This window comes from Alexandromys fortis, unplaced genomic scaffold (assembly GCF_014885135.2).
Source record: "Alexandromys fortis isolate MF-2015 unplaced genomic scaffold, M_Fortis_MF-2015_v1.1 scaffold_0, whole genome shotgun sequence".
Taxonomy (NCBI): domain Eukaryota; kingdom Metazoa; phylum Chordata; class Mammalia; order Rodentia; family Cricetidae; genus Alexandromys; species Alexandromys fortis.
Window position 1 is genome coordinate 47860201 of NW_026067949.1, and position 22598 is coordinate 47882798.

Here is a 22598-nt window from a genome sequence, read left to right on the forward strand (position 1 = left end):
AGAGAGAGAGAGAGAGAGAGAGAGAGAGAGAGAGAGAGAGAGAGAGAGATCAATTTAGCATGGAAAAAAATCCAACATAAATAGAAAAGTTTTCCTTGAGTACTGTTTTCCTAACTGTGCCCACGATTTTTATCAAAGGGTATTTTCCAGTTCTCGCATGTATTATAATTCACACTATGGCCAACATAACCCTACTCTAACCTGATCATTGTCTCAGGGACAAGATGATCTGGGATAAAAAGTCGCTGAGAATTATGGTGGTCAGGTCAGGACCCCAAGAACAACACATGTACTGTATCCAACATCTCCATTTTCTTTCTAACAGAAAGCCTGAGCAAATTAAAAAAAAAAAAAAAATCTGTCCTAAGTGTTGTTTCTAAGAACAGCAGAAACTGTACCAAGTCAGCTTGACACCAATGCTCGGTAACACCCCAATCAAGCTGTGAAGAATCTTGGTTCCTTTCTGTTTCAAAACTAAAATATCAAATGCTGGGAAAGAAAGTTTGTAACCTTTGAGACCTTCTCTGTCAAAAAATGTATCTACATGGTCACTTGACTGCAGTCCCGCGGTCCCAGCATAATAAAACCATTTGTCTTCCTCCACACCTCTGAGCCCACACGTTCCGTCACAGCCCCACCAGCGCAGACTAGCAAATTCAGATAGAGACCATGATTTCACCCAAAGCACCAGGGCCCTCAGCATGGGGATGGCAGTCTTTCTTCCAGTGCGTTGCTTTCTCACTTTCCTGAGAACGAATGATTGGCACTGTGAAGTAGCTAAACAGCCTAAGAGGGAAGGATTTCAGGTTTTAGTATTTACTTGGAATCATTCACGAGCAATCAAGAGTTCAAGGATGTAGCTCCTTGGTACAGTATTTGCCTAGCATGTTTGAGGGCCTGGGTTCAATTCCCAGCCGGGAAGAAGAAAAGCATCATGGGTCTACTTAACTTAAAATATAATTTTGAAAAAGTGCAAGGTATGTAGAACGTTCTCTGAAGAGTCAAGCTAGTCCCAAAAGTCTTGCTTTGACTTGCTGGTCCAGTAGGCAACAAGATAAAGTGAACAGACAAATGGGAAGATCACAGACTTGGGCTCAAATGTCATACAAGTTCCTCATCACTGGATTTGTAGCTTCTTCATCTATCATAGTGTATTCTTGATGTAGGAGACATTTAGTCAGATAAGATGTATGTTCTGTGTTAATGATAATGAGACTAGGAGATATTTTGTATGTGTAGATAGTGGTCTCCACAGACAAAGGTCAATAGAACCATCTCATGCTTTCCATAGTTAGTTATGGGCTAGCTATTGCTTCTCCCTGTTGTAAGATTTCCTTTGGTGACTCTCCCTTTACCCATACTCACAGGTGGGTATATCTTACATTCTTCTGAGTGTCTCAGATGTCTTTAATAAAATATCCAATTCTGCTTCATAAAAGTTTTCCTTGATAATCTTCCAACCAAAATATAAGACTTTCTTTGTCTATCTTTTACTTTCAATTATAGAGAATGTGCCCTTCTGTTAGAAAACCCTAGGGGGAGTAAATATTGGAATTGATTTTTTTTAAAATTTAGTATGGTATCCCAATTGAAAAATAAATATTTAAAAACTCATGCTATTTTATGTACTAACAGGAAAGAAACTAACTTACTGATGATGGTGTTAGTAAAATTGATCTAGAGCTTCACTCTGTCTTAGACATCAGAAGTCATTAATCCTATGGTTGTTAAGGGTTAAAGGAAACCACCAACACACAGAGGCCACCGAAGAAGAGAGAGATGATAGCATTGGGTGACTTCAATGAGCACACACCAGCACACATCCCTCTCTCTAATTCAACAGGAGAGGCAGAGATAGACACATGTGGACACTTATTTAGATGGTGAACAGAGTTGTAATGCCATAGGTGACAGGACACAGACAACTCCTGGCCAGTGCTAACAGGAGCAGCCTGCTTCACTGGGTGCTCAGGCCTCACTGTGCTGCATCTAATGTTACACATTGTGTGTGCTTAAAGAAAATAGCTTTCCCAACTATAAGGGGGTCTACTTATAAATCTAAGTTTTTTAAGTTGTTATACCTGTTGCTTACAATGCAAATCTCAACTAATTAATCTTTTAGGCCATGTTAGAACCATTTATGTTATTCTTCTTCCTTCATTCTTTTCCTTCCTTCCTTCCTTCCTTCCTTCCTTCCTTCCTTCCTTCCTTCCTTCTTTCCTTCCTGAGAGTCTGATTATATAGCCCAGGATGGCCCAGAACTTGCTGTGCCCCCCCACCCCCAGGATGACCTCAACCCTCTGAATATCCCTGCTCCATGTACAAAGCACTGTTTAGTCACGAAGCTTTACAAAGTTCTACAAAAGCCTTAAAAAAAAATCAATGGCCAAAAGAAAAAATGTGTCAGAATTGTATTTACTGTTATTATTTATTATTCAAGCCCCAGAACCATGGAACCACAGGGTAGGATGGAAAACACAATGCTGTACAGTCATCTCTAACCTCCACATGTACAGTGTGACACAGACACGGCCAAACAATACACAGCAAGGGAGGGAGAGGAAGGGTGGCAATACAAAAAGAAAAACAAGGAAAACCAGAGAGGGGGAAGAGAGGGCTTGTAGGACCCAACAGCGAAATACGAGCTTTAGATGTCTCCTGCGGTGCTGTGCATTTCTAAGGAAAGGTTTAACACAGAGTTGTTGGGATTCAAATAGAAAAATGGACCAAGGATATAAACAAATACAAAAAAGGAGCAGATAGACAAAAGGAACTCAATAGGCAAACAAGAAAAAAATATCAGTGCAACTGGTGAGCACATAATACAAATAAAGCCACTGGGAGAAAATCAAAATGGTGATAGCTGGTGCTGCTGGTGATTCCAGCAGGTTGGCGTCCTTACGAATTGCTAGGAAGCATACAGATAAAACAATCTTTCTGAAATAGAATTTAGGCTGTGTTACTCTGGGGGTAGTCACACAAACACACAACTCTACCTATGAACAAGTGTTTCCAGGCTTATCTTCAGCACTATCTATAAGGATGAAAGTTAGAAACGGAAAAATGTCCAGAATCAATTACTGTTAAACATTACTAAGCTATAGCAATATGTTCACACACTAGCAATTAAAACATCATTTTCAAATCCATTGAATAACATTTTTAAATACTCACACTGTAATGTGAAAGGGACACACACTGGGAAGGAAACGGCACATGTTGAAAAATATGTTATGTAACACAGATGTATACATAAGAAGGAAGAAGTATGTCAAAATAGTCACCATGGTTATTTTTGTGGAAATTTTTATTTCCTTCTTGAGTGTCCCTAAGATTTTCAATGAGGAAGAATGAGGCTATTACTTTCACAATCAGACTAAGACTAATTCTTTTATAAACCAAAAAAATTCCAAATTTGATTGCAAATAACCACGACTTACCCCTATTTGTCAGTAACCATTTTAAGCTCACAAGTAAAACCTAAAGAAAATTCTTATATTCTTAAAGAGACAAAGAGATTTTTCTTGAAAATATAATACTTTTGGTCAGGCATAGTGGCATGCACCTTTAATCCCAGCACTTGGGAGGCAGAGGCAGGTGGATCTCTAGGAACTCAAAGCCAATCTGGTCTACTTGTTTATTTTTTTCATTTGTTTGTGTTTTTGTTTTTTTTTGAAACACAAACAAACAAACAAAGAAAATAAAATACTCTAGTTTCTAAGTGATTTAATAAAGTGTGTGTGTGGGGGGGATCAGGGAAAGAAGTGGGGACAAGGAACTATAGAATTTGAGGCGGGTTGTGTGGGTTCAGGAAAAGGTATTTGCTACAAACGATAATGATTAGAAGTAGGTGTCATGCCTCTTGCCTTTTATCCCAGCAGTCCAGAGGCAGAGGCACGTGGATCTCTGAGTTTGAGGCCAGTTTGGACTAGGCAGTGAGTTTTAGGCAAAGAAGGTCTACATAGTGAGACCTATCTCAGAGAGAGAGAGAAAGAGAGAGAGAGAGAATTCATTGACATTTGAGGCATTTACCTTTACTTAACAACATGACGCAGTTGGTACTAACAACAGGATTTATCTGGAACACTGTGGCTGTGTAAGATACAAGCTTTCTGAACACACTGTAGCCAGGACCACAAGCTGGAAGTTAACAGTGGAGCACAAGATTGGATAAGTTCTTAAGATAGGAGCTGAAGCAAACCACGCATTCCTCTATTCCGGGCTCCACCCTCATTAGGTAGGAAGATGGGAATAATTAAGAATAACTCCCTTTCACTCCTACCAGGCATATGGGAGCTAGCCTAGTATTAGAAAGTTCGGACACAGCTATCTTTTTGCAGGGTTTTTTGGGTTCTTTTTTTTTTGCTATTAAAAATATCCCTCCCGTTTGGATGGGACTTCAGAAAGAAAAAAAAAAAAAAAACCTTAAGGGGAGTCCTGGACTTGCCATGGATATTCTGCTCTTTGGATTGTTCCAGAATAAAGCACTTCCCCAACAGCCAATGCCACAGACGGGGAACCCCAGCAGCAAACATGATTTGAGGTCTTCACTTGTAAAGTTTCTCTTATGACCCCTCAACGTACTCCTGGCTTGAATTATTTTCAAAGCAGCCAATTCTGGACAGGTGTTTTTTTTTAATCGCTTCTAGTCCCTGTTATTATAAATAATGCTGAAATAAATATAGAAACACTTATATGCAGGACAGCATGTCTTTCGGTTATGACTTCCTTATTCCTAGAAATAGATGGCAAAAATTAAGAACCTAAAGTTTTACAATATGTGCAACCTAGCTGTGTTTCAGAATAATTTTCCACCTGTTTCTCCATGTGCCTCAAATGAGGGTCAGTCTCTGCCGCGCACCGCGCCCCCGTGTCTGCACTCGGTGAGCTATTATCCAGTTCGCGAGTTCAGGCAAGGGGGCTGGAGGTTAAAATACATAAACACACACAGAGAGACAGCGACACGGGTCATCCTCGAATTCCCAAGAATGCCCCCTTTATTGTGTTCAGGGGCAGATTATATAGAGATAGCCACGCCCCAGCCAAACCCACCAGAAACCACTCTCCTGCCATCAGGAACTCCTGAAGGTCTTGTGCTCAGAGCAGCTGTAGGCACTCAGATCAGGGGATTACAAGAAATTCAGGTTCTGGGGTCTCACTGCTCCCAACAAGTCTCCCTGAAGACCCCCATGGTAAATCACAGTAACCTCTCTCATCACTCTGGAGCCCCGGGGTCAGCCACCACAAAGCAACTCAAGTTGGACACACCACCACACTTTGGAGGTTTCTGTTTTTGTCTTTTCTTTTGCTTTTTAAACCAACATTTTTCTCCTCATAAAGTGCATTTACCATAAAGGGAATAAAATTTATAAGCCCTAAGAAGTGGCTATAATGGGACAGCCATATGGCTATCAACCAGATTAAGGACACTGTCAACACCCTGGAAACACCCACACTCCCTGAGTTCAACTGACACCTCCTTCAGCCTCGGCAGAGATTCTTCACCGTGACTGGAGCAGCCTGGAGAAGTGTTGGGAACTCTTTCCAAAAATAAGCTTTACTGTATGCCACAAGGCACTTTGTTGGTATTTAATTCAAAGGTCGACACTATTTAAAAAGATTGCTCTACTGATCACAGAAAATAACTATCTTCTAGAGCATAAAAGGCCTGTGCATTTGAGAGCATGGTTCGATTTAGGAGTCTAAGATAGTTCACCTTGCTTTCTCCAACTATTTCTGAAGAATATTTTAAGTATTTCACATTTGCCCTTTTGAATTAAATATTTATATTTTTAGCTGTTGTTTTCAGCATTTTTTCCTATCAGCTTGAATGAGTATGCATATAAAATTGGATCTTAATTCTTTATAAATATCCATAATTGTAACTAGTATCCTGCCCAGTCATTTTTTAAAGGGAGTTCTTGAAAGTATTTTTATTAGTCAAATCTGGTTCTACCACCTGCTCTGAGCCAATAGTTTTAACAGTTATTGGTAATTATTAACTATATCCACTAGTGCAATGGCTTTCTACCATTTTCCAGCTAACCATTCAGTGATTTCCCAGCTTTCCTTGGCATTCTGTGTAGGGACAGAGACTGGAGAGAGACTTCCTCATGTGCAGACAGCACACAGGGCTCAGAGTGAAGGGTGTCTGAGAAGCTGGGCGGCTTCTGTGCCTCTCTAAAAAGTCACACATCCACACCGAGGCTGACTTTTGTGATCACTCAGGGTTTAGTTGAATTGGTCCACTTTAAACATCATGAAAATGTCAGCTGTTCAAGTCTGCAAACCATCATTTTGCCATTGAGGGGAATAACCTTGAAAAGTCTGCACACATGATATAATGACTCACATTTAAGCCGAAGGCGTTACATTTCCTGTTTCTCTTCAAGGAAAACAGCATGGCCACCTCTTTCCAAATGCCGGCGCCTTGGGTTCCTTACAGTAGCAGAAATGAAACTTCTTGGCTGGGTAATTTTTAGGTCATTAGACCTTTGGTTTGATTAATAAAAATAGACTGGACGGCTTATTGGGAATGGTTTTTCCACCTCCAAGCATACCCCCTTCGGGTTAATGTGAGGCTAGCCTTGCAACAATTTTAATCGTTTAAAACAAAAGACAAACACCCAGAAAACACTCAAGAAGCATCAATAGCTCCTTACTGCCTAAAAACTCAAGTCCAAATTTAAAAGCTGTTCCCCTCTTCTTCTTCCTCCTGTTCCTTCTCTTCTTCCCCCTCTTCCTCCTCCTTCCCGATTTGAGATATAATCTCTATATGTGTCCCAGGCTTGCCTAAAACTCCTGCTCCTCCTGCCCCAGGATCCCAAATACTGGGGTTACAGATATGCACCACCACACCTCACTCAAATTATACACATACATCCCCACACCTTTCTTTCCTTCACGCATTTATCAGAGTTGATATTTTTATATTTTGCCACCTGCCTTCTTGGACCCACACTCACCTCTGGTATCTGTGCCTTTCTCATTCCTTTCTCCTAATAGCTAGTCTAGCTTTCTGATTTTTTTTTTTTCCTGAAAAATCTAAACATCTGTAAGCAGCTCTGTGCTGGTGGTCCCCAAAAACCTTTCTGCTCTTTAATCTAAAGAGAATGTCATAACTTGGCATGCAGTTTTTTTCTTTTATTTCTTATATTGGATCTGTTTTGGTTTGTCGTCCTGCACATAGGCACAAACCCAAAGGACTACATAGGCCTTTATTTTTAGAGCTTGTGCAGTTGAAATTCCTATGACATATTTAAGGTTCATTTCAATGGCATGACAGATGAGGTGATCTTACAAGTGTAGTTGACCTTTCATATCTTATGATTTGTAGAACACTCAAATGACTTTAATATCTCACAAGGGGATGAGTCTACTTCTGGCTTTGGCATTTGCCAACTTTGCTTAACAAAACATGGGTCATGTCCCTGTGCTGAGCTTAGGACTCAAAGGGTTTTCTTGACTTCGTCAGAATAGACCCATCCTTTGCTCCATGAAGGATGAGAAACTAGCCATCTCAATGGAGATTCTCCTGGCCTGGAAGCTGGATCCACCCAAGTTCTCAAGAATCACTGAGAGGGCCCAACCTAGCTGATATAACACAAATTTAGAAGCAAAATGATTATTTAATCAACTAAATTTGGGGTGGACTTCACGCAGGGTAAATAGTACTGGATACAAAGGGATGTGAAGAATGTTAGCAGTGAATCATGACTGCAAGGGATATCAGCATCCTAGGGGAGCAAACCATGCGCTGAAGCTAAACTATAACTGTATTGTATGAAAAGTTCTAAACTGGAGTGAAAGAACGAACGAACGTAACTATGTGACTATAAGATAACAGAGCTAGAACTCATTAACAAAACAGAGTGGCTGCGGTTTGACCACAAGGGTATGACTAAACTTTATATTTCCACACTTCCATCAAAGCTAATTTTACACAAAATGAAACTTTATCATGTGCTGATCATTTAAGAGCCTAAAATAGAATTTGTCAGAGAACAGAGCTGGATACGAAAGTCACAAGGAAGGACAGAAGGGGATGCAACTGTAAATTCCACAGAAGCACTGCAGGGGAGGAGGGTTGCAAGAGCTGCTGGCCTCATTGTGACGAAGGATTAGACCTGCCTCATGCCCTCTCACTAAAGACAGGGGCGCGTGTCTTCAGATCAGCATTGGGAAGATGTTGATTTCGAGAGGACACACTGTCTATCACTTTAAAGACAGGTCCTCTACTTTGTATGATACATTTATCACACAGTTGTGTGATATTGAGCCAGTTGTGTAACATTGCTGAGTCTGTTTTCTCATCTGTAGAATGCAAATAACAACAGCAGGACCTTTTGAAAACAAGGTTAATATTAACTAGGACTTTTAAAGATAAAAAGTCCAGGGTGTAGCTCATACATAACTAACACTCCATGAACTTTACTTTCTGTCAATATAGAGAGCATTAGTATTATGGGATACATTACTTGGGAGAAAGAAAATGTTCTCTCTCTCTCTCTCTCTCTCTCTCTCTTCCCTGGATGTAGTCACAGGAAGTGTGGCAGATATTTGTAGCATACAACTGAACATCAGATGGTAAGTGACATTTCAATTATCTACAAACACAGACTGATTCTTTCTATATCCCTTAAGACTTAAATAACTGCATTTTTCAAAATGCCTAGGACTATCAACCAAGTAATATTCATCTATTTTACTTGATAAAATTTGACTTTATAAGCTGTACTTTATACTTTCCTTGTCCTAAGCATTATTTCATAGTGAGAAAAATTGTGTGAAAAGATTTTAATGATGTGAGATTCCCCTCTGAATGCTGTGAATATTATTGGTTAATAAAGAAACTGCCTTGGCCTGTTGATAAAGCAGAACTTAGGTAGGTGGTGGGGGAATAAACTGAATGCTGGGAAAAAGAAGGGTGGAGTCATAGAGAGAAACCATGTAGCCCTGCCAGAGACAGACACTGGAACTTTAGCCAGTAAGCCACAGCCACATGGCAATACACAGCTTGATAGAAAAGGGTTAAATTAGTATGTAAGAGTTAGCCAATAAGAAGCTGAAGCTAATGGGCCAAGCAGTGATTTAATTGATACAGTTTCTGTGTGATTATTTCAGGGCTAAGTGGCTGGGAACTAACTAGCAGCCTCCTTTCAACATTTTAAAGATTTTTATTAATTATGTATATATCTGCGTGTGGGCATGTTCATGTGAGTATAAGTACCTGTGGAGACCAGAGGTGTTAGACCCTCCTAGAACTGGAGTTACAGGCAACTGTGAGCCGTACATGTTGGGAACTGAACTCAGGTCCTCAGCAAGAGCAGTACACACTGAACTGATGAGCCAGATCTCCAATCCCATCAGAGATCTTTGTCATATGATGGAATTAAAGTTGCCTTTATAATAGAGGTGTTAACTAAAACTGAAGCATGCAGATTTGCATGTCTTCAGTTCTTCTCTGTGCCATGTTTAAACTGTCACGTGAGAAATTCTTTCCTGTTCACATTTATCCTTGCTAAGCAGAATGCCTGAGTCGCTTGGTACAAGAAGCTGAGCTTTCTTCTTTGATTGACCTCAAATCAAACATCTTGGCTTGCAGGCACTCACCGCTTCTCATTTCTTTCTACATCCCTCACCTGCCAGGGCTATCCACAATTATCCTCTCCTGCTAATGGCACAGCAGGTAGTTCTAACCGCCGCTGCAATTCCATTTAATGAAACAGACCTGGTATAATCACCTAAACTGGATAATATGCCTATCTTCCTCAATTATCTCATTGTTATGAGGTAATAGAGAGGAATTCACATTGGTCAAGGCATCTGCCTTTATGGTTTGTAACTGATAATCATCTTGCCTTTTTCTTTTACAATGAGTTCCAGCATAATAATAGGTATTAATAGACATTAATCATCTCCATAGAAAAGAAGTATTTTAATTAGGGTTGAGGGTCTTGGACTGTAGTGAAGAGAATCCTAAAATGTGCCAGTGACAGAAGGAGATTTGAATTCTAAGTCTGAATGAGCTCTGGGTTCTGGATGTGGAGAGAAATGAACAGACAGACACAATACATGGGCACAAGAGGGTCATTTGCTGCCCAGTGTGCACCACATGTGCAACGTACCCAAGATTCTTCAGTGCCCAGAGGATGCAACAAGGGAGAGCAATGCAGCCATGGCAATGCAAAGTACAGATTCAACTGGGAGGTGCGATTGCAGTAGAGAAGGGGAAAAACTAGCTGTAGACCAGAAGGAGACTTTTGAAAAGAACAAAGAACCAAGCAAGACTGAGTGAAAGGAAGAGCGCAGGGAGGACACACTGTGTTGGCGGGAGCACGTCCATATGAGTTCAGAGGCCAGCAGGAAGCCACTCGGTCTCTGAGTCAAGTAAATTGATAACACTTACACTTTGCATCCAGTATCTAAATGAGATATGGTCCAGGTCATAATCAGAGCCCAACAGTGTAGAAGGAGAGGGCGAGATGCTAAGGGTTTAGAATCTTCTGACTGTAGTGGCTGGAGGAGCAGTTGTCCAGGAGGGAGGGACTATGAAGGATGGCAAATTGTCCATCTTGTATTCTTGGGTCCGAGGAGGCAGAGAGAAAAGTGAACTAACCAGTTTAGTTTGGACATGTTGAGTAAATGAGTCAGTAGAACAAAGAAATCTGCTCAAGGAAGGTAAGTGGGCTGTCTGAAAACAGTGCCAAGATGGCACTGTGGGAGACCCACAGTTACAGGTGCTGGGGAGATTCTTCAAGACATACAAGACACACCGAGACGGTTGGATGAAAGTGAAGGGATCAGAGCTCATGAGAGTCAAGGAAGGAAAAGCCTTCACACAGAAGCCAGCTGAGTCGGGTACTGTGAGAGTCTAGGAAGTGAGGGACCGGACTATATGATCTTTGTCTTGGGCCGTTAGGGTTTTCTTATGATTCTGGCAAGATAGTCTGGGGCAGCAAAGAAAACTTTAATGTTAATCAGCACAATCTCTCTCTCTCTCTCTCTCTCTCTCTCTCTTTCTGTGTCTCTCTCTCTTTTCTCTCTTTCTCTCTCTCTCTCTCTATCCTCTCTCTCTCTCTCTCTCTCTCTCTCTCTCTCTCTCTCTTTCTCTCTCTCTCTCTCTCCCTCTCCCTTTGTGTGCTCTCTCTCTCTCTCTCTCTCTCTCTCTCTCTCTCTCTCTCTCTCTCTCTCTCCTGTGTGAATCTCAACATAATGACTCTTATTCCCGATTGCCTTTTTGAAAAGTTTTTAGTGGAGAAGTGGAGACTTCTGGTTTTTGTCAATGAGCTATCATTTGGTAAGCAGCTGTCTATTGAGTAGAGTTGGGGGTTTTTCAGTAAGGAGTTCCTTACAGGGATGTGAAAGACATTGAATGAAACTATCCTAAGCTCGGGGAGTCCTAGCCTTCCTCTACCACTTCCTCTTCCTAACTACTATCCGGGTAGCACTGCACTCGGTGCTCTGGGAACATAAATAAGAAATAAGGTAGAATTCTGCCCCATTCCAGCCTGTAGAAAGGATATTAGAAGCCAGTGAAAGAGACAGACATGCAATCAACCAACCTTAAAATAAGGTGGGTTGAAAGAAATGTTCATAAAGGTACAAGCCACGTTTTATGGGGACGAAAAGTAATTCTCCGTCTCTCATGAAATGCAGGAAATGACCTTTAAAAACAGACACATTTGGGGAGTTCACTGCACCCTAATTACCTGCCTACTCTCCAGCCCATAAACTTTTATGCATGATCTGTTCTCTGTTCACTTCATTCATACACATTTATTTTAACAGGCATCCAAATGACCTATATGCAAAACTTAACAAGCGTTCGTGGCAAATGGCGATCTCAACTCCACCCTTGGTTTTGTTTTGATTCCTTCATTAGACGGAACTTTAATGATATTTAATAACACCACTTGGACTCTTTTCCTCGGGAATGTCAATATTCTTAACATCAAATGCACAGCCTCACGTCTTATGTGAGCACCAAGCCTCCTTCTCCCGCAGCAGATAAACTGGGACACCTAAATATATGGCATAGCTTCTGAGGACTCCTTCTGAATATTTTGATCTTCGTAACCTCATGGGGACATTACTGCTGCTCTAGCTCCCTTTAAAGTTCTTTGCAAAGCCATTGCCTTTAGAGGGTCTGCCCAACACTGCGTGCTCAGAGATTTCCTATTGGTGCAGAATTGCTATTTTTAACCGGGGCCATTTGGTAAAAGAAAATCTAAGGTAGATTAACTGCAACCAAAATGACCTACAGTATAAGACAAGCCATACTATTTTTTTTCCCTTTTTACATCCTTCTTGTATTCTCTTGGAAACTTTGGTTCTATTTCAACAGGAAAGCGGTGTCTAAACGTTAGAGCGACATCTCTGTCAGGTGGATCAGGCGCAGGTTCTGAAGTCACCATGCTTGGATCTGGATGCCATCTCTCCCACCATTTATTAGTTTTGTGACCTTGAAGCAGTTGTTTATCCTCTAGGCTTCACCTGTAAAATAATTAAGTGACATACCGCCTATAAAAACTTATGTTAGTGTATGGTGCAGAGTCCTCAACCAGTGATGGCCATTAGAGCAATTATTATTGCTGTTATCATTGGGGACCAAATTGCCCTGCAATCCTGTTTAAAGCACGCTGCATCACACTGGGGTGGGTCACATAAATCTAAGTTTCCTCTTCTCGCGGGAACATTTGAGCCAGTTTATTGAGCAAAAGGCACACTTGGCATTTGTCAGTTGGGCTCTGCGAGACAAGCTGGGGCACCGCTAATGGAAAGAACTGGTGCACAGAGATAAGGAAAGAGTAAACAGCGTCCACGCAGTCCAAATATGACACTGTGCCCCGTGATAATGAAGCATTCCACAACACAAGGGTCTGGGGGTTGTTTATGTGTGTGTGTATGTGCACACTTAGCCCATGTATGTTGTTTATGTGTGTGTGTATGTATGTGCACACTTAGCCCATGTATGTTGTATTATGTAGTTTAATCTCTACAGACCAAGAGTGATGCAAGAGCAGAGGAGACATGGCTGTCTTTCTCACATTTCTCATTTCTACTGTGCGTCGACATCAACATACTTGGGGAAGGAAAGAGTTTTATTAATTATCTAATAGCGTTAATAACCTGCAGGTATCAACTGTTCATATTTCTTTTATATTCTGCAGCTTCTTACAGGTAGGACTGGGTACTTTTAGGCTTGAAGGAAGATGTAAATTGTATTGTCATTGATTATGCATTCTTGCTAAATTTTTTAAAAACCCTCTGAATTCTTCCCGAGGCTATCGTCAGAACTGTCTCGTCTGTGAAGAGCGGCAGCAGGTCAGGCTCCATGCCCTACTGTCTTAGACTGTGCCTCTCCACCCAGACGATCTCCTGAGGATGGAGCCAATGTTACGAGCCTTAGCGCCAGTGGTCCTGTAGGTGTTGGTAAGATCCCTGGTAAATAAATTTCAGGATTATAGATTCCCACTCTTAATTATTTATCATTTACAGGACAGTGCTAATTGCATTCGTTAAAAAAATACCCTGTCTTCAGTAGGCCTATACCATAGAAAATAAAATTTAAAAAATCATTATAAATGGGGGAAAGATAGAAACAGACAGCTGAACAGCAAACAGCTTCAGTCACTGAGCCACCAGCAGACAGGCACCATCCCTTGCCACAACAAAGTGCAAGGGCTCTGAGGAAAGGCCCAGTGAAAGAAAGAAACTGCCCTGGGCTCCAGTGTCTAGCAGTGGTAACAGCTGACATTTGAGAGAGTTGAATTATGAAGGTCAAATAAGAAGTGTTCCAGACGGAGATGTGAGAGTAGGTCCTTTTCCATATAATCTTGATTGATGGAGAGAAAACAAAGCTGGGGTTCAGGGTATTGGCTCCACGGAGTCAAGCCCGCCATAGCAAGTGAAGAGCTGGAGATAACGGCATATTCCTAAAGTGCTGACAGCCACCTACAGATGATGGGAATCGACGGGAAGATTGCGCACTAGACAATGGCTCACTCTGGTTGTAGTCTTTGCTTTTGCCGGAAACATTATTCTGCCTTTTAACTCTGAAAACCTCATACTAGTGTACTCTGAGTTTTGTGTCATTTTCGTCCCTTCCCCAAGAGCCCCTCTCATTAACACTCTCTTTCTGAAGCCCTATTTTCCTCAAACAAATCTTCAGCTACTTTAATTTGGGTGGAGAGGGACGCCTTGAGCTTAACTAGACTCCCCTGCAGGAACATGAATGGGGATTACTCACTGGAACATAGGCAACTTTTCAGTGGCCACACTCTGGCAACCTTCCCCCAGCAACCATTAACTGTTCATAGTGAATGGTAGGGCCTCATGAGCCTCACGAGTCCCGTGACACCCCATCCCACCCATAATAAAATAGTGGCAGGCCCATCTTGTGCATGTAAGCACAGATGCAGTGAGCCCCCAATGTGATGACAGTCACATGTGGGGACTGTTCTCCTCTCTAACCTCTGGCTCTCTTTTTCCTGTCTCCTCTCCCAGAGGATCCCTGACCATGGAGGGGTGATGTCCCATTTAGGATCAAGCATTCTCCTGCCCTTGTGAGTCTCTACATTAACCACAGCAGAGAAAGAACCGTGTCTCTGATAGAGCCTAAGGTCAGCTTTATCCTAGGGGTGCAAGCATACGCATTCAAAACATTAACTATGTCTACTTCTACTTGTTCATTTTCTGCATATGCACACACACACAGCACACATGGTATACACATGTGAAGGTCACAGGACAACTTACAAAACTCAGTTCTTTCTTTCCTCCCACCATGTAGATCCTGGGGATCAAACCCAGGTTGTCAGACTTGGTGACACGTGCCTTTATTTTCTGAGTCTTCTCATTAGCCCTTAAACATCAGCATTTAGAACACAGTTGGACCCCTTGCCCACTTATCTACTATAGTTCCTGAATATTTTCAAACAAATGTTATGGGCCTCAGTTCTGGGAATTTCTTTGAATCCAGATAACCCAGGTACGTTCCCTTCAGTCCTTGAAGACAGGGTCTTACCCATCACCCTATCTCAGAGGTCAGTGTGAGCTTCTCTGCCTCCCCATCCCCAGGCTGGATTTAGATAGAAGATGCTCACAACTCAGTTCCTCCCACATTTCATCCATTAGCTGCTGGACACTGAATGCCTCAACGGTGCAGGCAGCTGCTCTCTCCTCTGCTCTAGGTAACTGCTGACTTGGATATCATACCGTAGCAACAATACCAGCACCCAAAGGGTACAGGTGCAAACAAGATGGAAGGCAATGTCTGCCTTAAGCAAGTCTAAGCAGTCAAAGACTCCAGAGTCAGAGACCCTAAGTCTTCAGTGCGGCCCCTCTGCTATCCTGTCTCAGTCCAGTAGAGCAATTCCAGCTTTGGTTGCCACCTCCATATGGCACACCCAGTAAAAGGGATAGGGTTTGCAAATATCATTTTCATTCACTTCCCAGTGGTTGTAATCTAGGTCCAGCCATGTCTAGATGCTAAAGGGGCTAAGAGTGTACTCTTATCTTGGACACATGCCCAACTAAAACCGCCATTATTTTAGAGGCAGAAGAAAACAGACCCGGCAGCTTGACGATTTTCTTCTTGTCACAGAAACTCCCAGAAGACAAATATTTAGCTTAATTCATTTTGCCTCGATGGCCAGAAGCACACAGAGAAGAGACGAAACTAAATCAGGTGTTCTTATGTACAAAATGTAGGCTCCTCTATTACTATAGCTATAGAATGGATGCCTTGCTTCCCTAAGAACAACCTACTGATTGTTCCTGTGCCTTTAGGTAGTTTTTGTTTAAACAGTAGTAGACCACAGACTGGTTCTGGGGTTAGCATCTTCATCTATTTGGGTCACCAAGACTCTCATTAATAAATATAAAGTTCCACGGCACTTAAAGACTGGTGGTGTTCACCCAGACCCGGGTGACATATCACAATCAGGAAAGGGCTGTGCCATAGAAGACCATGCCCCTCATTTACAAGGCTCAATGCTGTTTAGTAAGAACAGTTTTATCTGTACAAAGGACGCCCCTATTCTTTCTTCCCACAGATGCCTCCAAGCTTTGACACGCAGCAGCACTGTTGACTCTGCGGTCCCCCGTCCCTCCGTCCCTCTCTTTTTATCTGGTGTTTATCCAGCCACTTCCACCTGGCTCCTTCAGCTTCCCCTTCGCTCACCCAGAAGCACAAAAGGGTCCAGGGAGCATGTTTACTTTCTCATCCGCACCCTTCCATTTAATAACACAACTCTGCTCTTAGGCTGTATCTCTCTCTGTCTTCTCCCCCAGTCCAATAGAGTCTTCAAGTTACATCTCTCTGGAGCCAAGATATGTCTACCTACCATCTGAATTCCTTTGAGAAAGACAAGTTGGCCTCACCATGGTCATGGGCAGTCCCTAATCCAAATGACTCTGTTTGCTTCCTTGTCCCAAGGCCTGTGAGGGTTGTGGGGTCCAAGGCATTTGCACAATGCCTTCTGGGATTAACAGAAAATTTCAGAGACCTAAGGGGTGAAGTTTCACACCACCCCTTAATGCTACCTATATCCTTGGGTCTTTGGATCTCTGCCATCATTGGCTAGTTCCTCTTGAACCGTCCACTTTCAGTCTCGAATTAATTTATTTAAAGCCAGAAATCTTTTTCTTTTTTTGCATTTGCTGTAATCTGAGCAACCTCTAAGGAATAGCATATTTACCATCAAACATTCTTAAATACTCTACCCTGATTCAACTCAAGAAAGCATCCCCTCCCCCAGGTCACACAGTCCTCTAGCCATAACACTGCTGAGTCTGCCCTGCTGAGTTCAACTCCAGCTTTCACAACGGGATCTTGAACAGCTGAAAAGAGAAGGAAAACAGGGCTGCCAGGCTATTCCCAGGAAACCCCAAAATGCATATTTTTAACATTTGCATTCTTATTTCCATAAATTTGTATGTTCCACGTGAAAGGCAGTGACTCCAGTTATGTAGAGCTAAAACACCTGGCTCTCCTTTATCTGCAGGTGAATGCTCACATACTTTCAGCTTGCGTGCCTGCTGCCTACAGTGATTTTTTTTTTTTATGCTTCTCCTTTTCAGCTAGCATTCAAAAGTGTCCCTGCTTTACTCCGATCATGGCTATTAAAAACAGAGTTATCCTTTAGGGGCTTTACTACAGTTGGCTCCCAAATATTCTTTCCTTCTACTATGAACTCACACGGGAAGTGTCTGTCTAGCTGGCATTTTTGTAAGACCCTACTTTCTCCCCTGCGAGGAAACACTGGCTCTGAATTCAGTTGGGACAGCTTCATCTGGGTGTGGAACTTCCATGTAGGTCTAGTTTTCTGTCTTCTACCCTCAGGAAAGCTTTTGCAGTGAGGAGGGCAGGCTGGATTCTGAGCAGAGTAGCGGTCAGTGCCAAGTGCCCACATCAAGTATCTTCCCTTGACTCCTGTAACTGAACCCTGAAAGCTGCTTTTGCTGTCAGGGTCATAGATCTCCCCTGCACTTCCACCAGGTCATGGATATCAGAGCGATGGAGAAGTAAACTCACTAGAGTACTTTACAACAGCTATATTAAGTCCAGAAGTCAGGGCCGTGAGAAAAGAGAGGGCATAAATGTCCTTTTGGGTCCATCTCAACCCAACAGTTTTGGAAAAACACAGAAATAACTGTGCTCACTGAAGAGCAGGTGAGAAGAACCTGAGGGCCACTCAGAGAAACCATGTCCCTGGACCCAGAGTGGCCATACTGGACCTTAGTCCCTTTCAGTTGGTCAAGAGAGACCTCTCTGAGGTGCATGAACTTCTGTTGGACTCGCCCTCTCTTCTCAGACAAAGTGGTGGTTTATTAGGAGTCTATGGACCGGAGGGGCCAGCAGCTGAGAGAAGCAATGAGCGCTGAAGCGATTGCCAGAGCATTTTGTGAGCAGTATTTTGGTTTGTTGGCTGGTTTCATCCTCAGGACAAATGAAACTCCTTTCACTGAAGCGAAGTCAGCAGAGGGGAAGTCCAGACCTCACTGAACACTGAGAGAACGCAGTCTCAGGAAGCTTGGCCTCTTCCCTGCCACGTCTGCTCAATGTCAGGCCTGCTGACACCACAGTCGGAGGCAGGCTTCCTCATGCAGATTTCAACCTACAGACCAAGGCCATGGGCGGAATGCAGAACGGGGGCCAAATCACTGGAGCTAGGCAGGGAGAGAGACCCATCATGCTATAAAGATTGTAAGAACTGGCTCGCCCATATGCATCTATGAAAGACCGTTTAAAGAATTTTTATGTATTTTGTTTCTCTTTCCCAAAGACTATGATTCATCATCGGCATTGGATTGTGTATAGAGGCATCTCAACGGCTAAAGGCAGGCAGGCTGTGGGGAACCAGGTGCATTGTGCCCTGTGTGAAGTTGTACCTGGAAAATGCCTGAGCTACTCAGCAGGGCTGTCTTCACCTTTCTTTCCTTCCTTCCCTCCTCCCCCCTTTTTCTTTCTTTCTTTCTTTCTTTCTTTCTTTCTTTCTTTCTTTCTTTCTCTCTTTGTTTTCCTTCCTTCCTTTCTTTTTTTCAAGACAGTGTTACACTATGTAATAGTCTTGGCCTACCCTGGAACTCGCTTTGTAGACCAGGCTTACCTTGTGCTCCCTGAGATCCGCCTGCCTCTGCCTCCCAGGAGCTGGGATTAAAGACATGCACCACCACTGCCCGGTTCTCTTCACCATTCTAAAGAGTATTGTTGCCTTCCAGTTTCTCCAGTTCAGCCAGCTGGAAATGTGCTTTGCCCAAACTTACTATTTAACTTTCCATTTTGCTCAGTTAACTCATTTGCATAACCCATTCAATACATGGCTAGACAGAAAACAAGACAAGTTTAAAAAAAAAAAAAACCACTTGCGTTGTGGATATGGAGTAAAATATTTCACCTTTGCAACAGCCCCCCCCCCAAAAAAAAAAAAACAGGCCTGGTATATGAGCAGTTCTTCTAACAGGAACTTGCTCAAAATCTAGAGCTAGTAGAGACCAGACCTTGGATTTGAGCCAAACCCGTACAACTCCAGAAAGCCCCCACGCTTCCCGTTGCACGAGTCCTGCATGGGTCTGATTCCAAGTCCAGAAGAGAAGTTCATGACCCACACCAACTTTTAGTGGCAACATCTTAATGCTACAAGACGGCTTATATGACACATATTTTAAAACAAAGAGTTGTGTCTGAACATTACGCTAACATGCTGGGACTGTAAATGTACCCGCATCCTTCTAACAAGCCCTGAGGGACAAGGAAGCTCAAGAGACTGAGGTGGAGAGGATTCACTGGGATGGAAGGGGAGGCAGATGCTGAGGTCAAGGGTATTCCACCCATGTCTGTCGGACTCAACACTCTGACACTAGTAGCAACCAAAAAGTTGAAGTTCAGGACTTTTAACAACTACTCTTATGAGATGGATTGGATCAATTCCCCCGATGGCTCGAGACGAAAAGAAAGGACGGCCATTTTGCTCAAGTTATGACATTCAACAAGATGAGAAAGCAGTCTTACTTTCTCTCCCGGCTTCTCAATCAGAGGGCTCTTGAGGCACGCGGCAGCGAGGCTGCAGTACACAGGCGTCCATCGCTGCTCCTGCAGAACAGAAAGACAGAGATTTCAGACTGTGGGGGCTCTCCTGCAGGGAGAAGCCCATTCCCTGCCTCAAAACTGCCTCCAGCACTAAATGCAATGGGTGACATTGAAATGCCTGAGCCAGCATTTTCACAGGGTTGCTTCAGGCTGCTGCCTGTGCAAACCCATTTAACCTTGTACAGGGACACATTACAAAACCACTTACCACATGTCCAAAGAATTCACAGATAAGTGTTGACAGAAATTCAGAATATTTCTGCTTTATCTGTTATAAGATCTTTCTAGGACTTAGGTCAGCATATAAGATTCCAATCTCATTGTCTAGAAACAGCACTCGGAAGTCTCCGGTTTTTAATGCCCATGTGGCAAGATTTCCAAAGTTCTTGACTCTCGGCTCAGAACTCACTGAAGAGACCCCACTGACTCTTTCAGCCTCAGCTCCAACTCTCTCCCGCAGTTATCACAAACCTCAAGCTGCATCGTTCCACGTGACTGCCGCAAGTCCCCAGCGTCTTTGTGCAACTCGTGGTTCTTAATACCTTTTCTTCAGGGTCTGCCCAGGAATTCCCACCCATACTGTAAAGCCCAGATCAGATTCCCAAGGAAGCACATGACTGCTTCACAGGCAAGCGGGATAGGTTTCTCTGTGCCACAGGTCCCACTGAGCCAAATTGCTAGAGAACACAACCCGTTACTGTGTTCCCCTGGGAATGTGGGCTACTGAGGATGGGACTTAAGTCTTGCTTTCCTTGTGGCTTCACTATCTAACATGGGTCCTTCCATAGTGGAGGTCAGTGATTCTCCATCTGTGGATTGCAACCCCCTGTGGGGTCAGTCGACTCTATCCCGGGGGTCGAATACCGTATACTCTGTATATCAGATATTTACATTACGATTCATAGCAAATTTCAGAGCAAATAACAAAACTCATAGCAAAATTACAGTTACAAAGTAGCAACAAAAGTAAATTTATGGTTGGGGGTCACTACAACATAAGGAACTGTATTAAAGGGTCACAGCCTTATGGAGATTGAGAACCTCTGATGTAAGATCTTTCTTCCATAGGTAAGTTCTCCTTCAGACAACTGAAACTTTTCACGTCTTTACGAATTTCCATGATATGCTATTAGACCCAACTGCCTCCAATCCAAACTCACATTTCTCATGACACGTATTTATCTCTTGTAGTCTTGATAGAGAAGGGACGGTGAAAGACTTCTTAACCAAAAGGGGAAAAAAGGAACTAAACATATCAGCCTACCCCATAAAATAAAAATGAACTTTAATAATAAATCAGCAAATATTGACACATCTCTACCTCCTGCTGTCCCTTAATTGGCTGTGTTCCTTGAGGCAAGGAAGATTTTTTTTCCCACTGGTTTAGAATCTCCCTCCCTGCTGCTACGAATTACCTTCCCGTCACCCCACTAGGGCAGATCACACGCTCTCCACCGGGGTGGCCCTGCCTATGAATATGGCTTGTGTTATTTACACACATCTCGCAGAGCATTCTGAGACGGAGTGTAGAGATACCTGTGGCCCAGAAGGACAAAGCATAATTGCCTGGAAGGAGGTTCTGCAATTTCCCCTCAAGAGAAATCATGCCAAACTCTGACTGCAGAGGCCGGAAAGTGGGGGCTGTGCTCAGATGCCCAGGGAGGCAGCCTGCTGTCCATTAGGAGTTAAACGGAGACCAGCAATTCATTTCACAGGTCATGTTCCAGCCATCAAAGTGTAATTACCGTCAAACCCCACTGGCACAAGCCCCAACCATATTATGAGTGAAAGTTCTATAGGATTCTAAAGGATCCCATTACAACTTCCTCCTTCTAGAGATAAAAAGACACTGGATTGCACTAGGAAAAAGGCCTAAATAAATGTATTAACTTGAGACTGAAACCACTTTTTTCGTAGTTATTGGGTGTTTGCTTTTTTTTATTTTTTCAAATGAAAATAAAGCTTGCACTGTTGATGATGGAGAAACATGACTGGGTTTGGAAGAAGTCAATATGTTAGAAGCAGCAGATGAATTTGAGAACGCTGCCCTTCAGTTGCTATAGCAACGCGAAACTAGCTTTCTTGGGGGCTTGGGCAGCCTGTTTTTCTGCAGGCCAAACATCCCCTTGATCCCCCTGCGCTGGGTACACTTGAGACTAAAAGAACAGAGCATTTGCAAAACACAGATTCCTTACGTATAAACCGTTTGTTTGGTGGGAAAGTATGATTCTGGGCTGCATGGGTCCATATGCAAAATGACGACTAGCGTCGCGCACATAGTAACGATGAAAAGACTTTCCTCTTTCCTGTCCCCTGTGTTCACCTCAGGATTTTCTCAGTTTGTTCCCTTTTCAGTGCTGAATTGCTTACATGGCTGGCTGGCATGAACAGTGCTGCCCTCAACTTCACACACGCTGACTGTGGGGAATGAGAGCACTTAGGATAGATGTGGAATAAAGAGAGAAACAGCCATGTTGAGCCCCTTCCCTGCAGCGGAAATTAGCCATCCTCCCAGACCTCTGTAAAGTGAAAGCAATTATCACTTCTTATCTTCCCATGATAAATCCCCAAGCTCTCCCAAGGAGTTGTAAAAGTCCCTGATCCCCAAGGGGGTGTGTATGAAAGTCAGTGGTCCCCAAGGGGTGTCCGGGGGTATATGTGGAGAGAGCTACCTGCTCTAACTTTCTGACTGGGCTTCTCAGGCTAGCAAGGCATCAAAGACCTCCGGATAGAATTGCAATCTTCAGTGTTCGTCCTACAGCCGGAAATATGAGTGGCCCTTTGTATGAAAAGACAGAAGTAACCAGGGCTTTGAAGGAAGAGAAAGACCATCTGGGTCTTCACCTTATTGAAGGGGGAGAGGGTCTGTCAGGGCACATCTGCTTAAGGTCCATCACTGGGCAGCTAAAGGATCTAAACAAACTTTTCCTACAGGGCCTTATTTTTATACTCTGGATAAAACACGGCTATTTAACCCCAACAGCTCTCCCACCCTCTTCTCCAC

General features: G+C 43.0%; 1 protein-coding gene across 1 annotated transcript in view; it reads right to left on the minus strand.

Moving 5' to 3' along the window:
• Rasgef1b (RasGEF domain family member 1B) overlaps positions 1 to 22598 on the minus strand; it is a 170470-nt gene that overhangs the window by 124889 nt on the left and 22983 nt on the right. The window contains exon 2 of the mRNA XM_050149979.1: positions 19517 to 19597. The gene's annotated coding sequence lies outside the window, so the exon portion shown is untranslated. The remainder of the gene's footprint in view (positions 1 to 19516; positions 19598 to 22598) is intronic.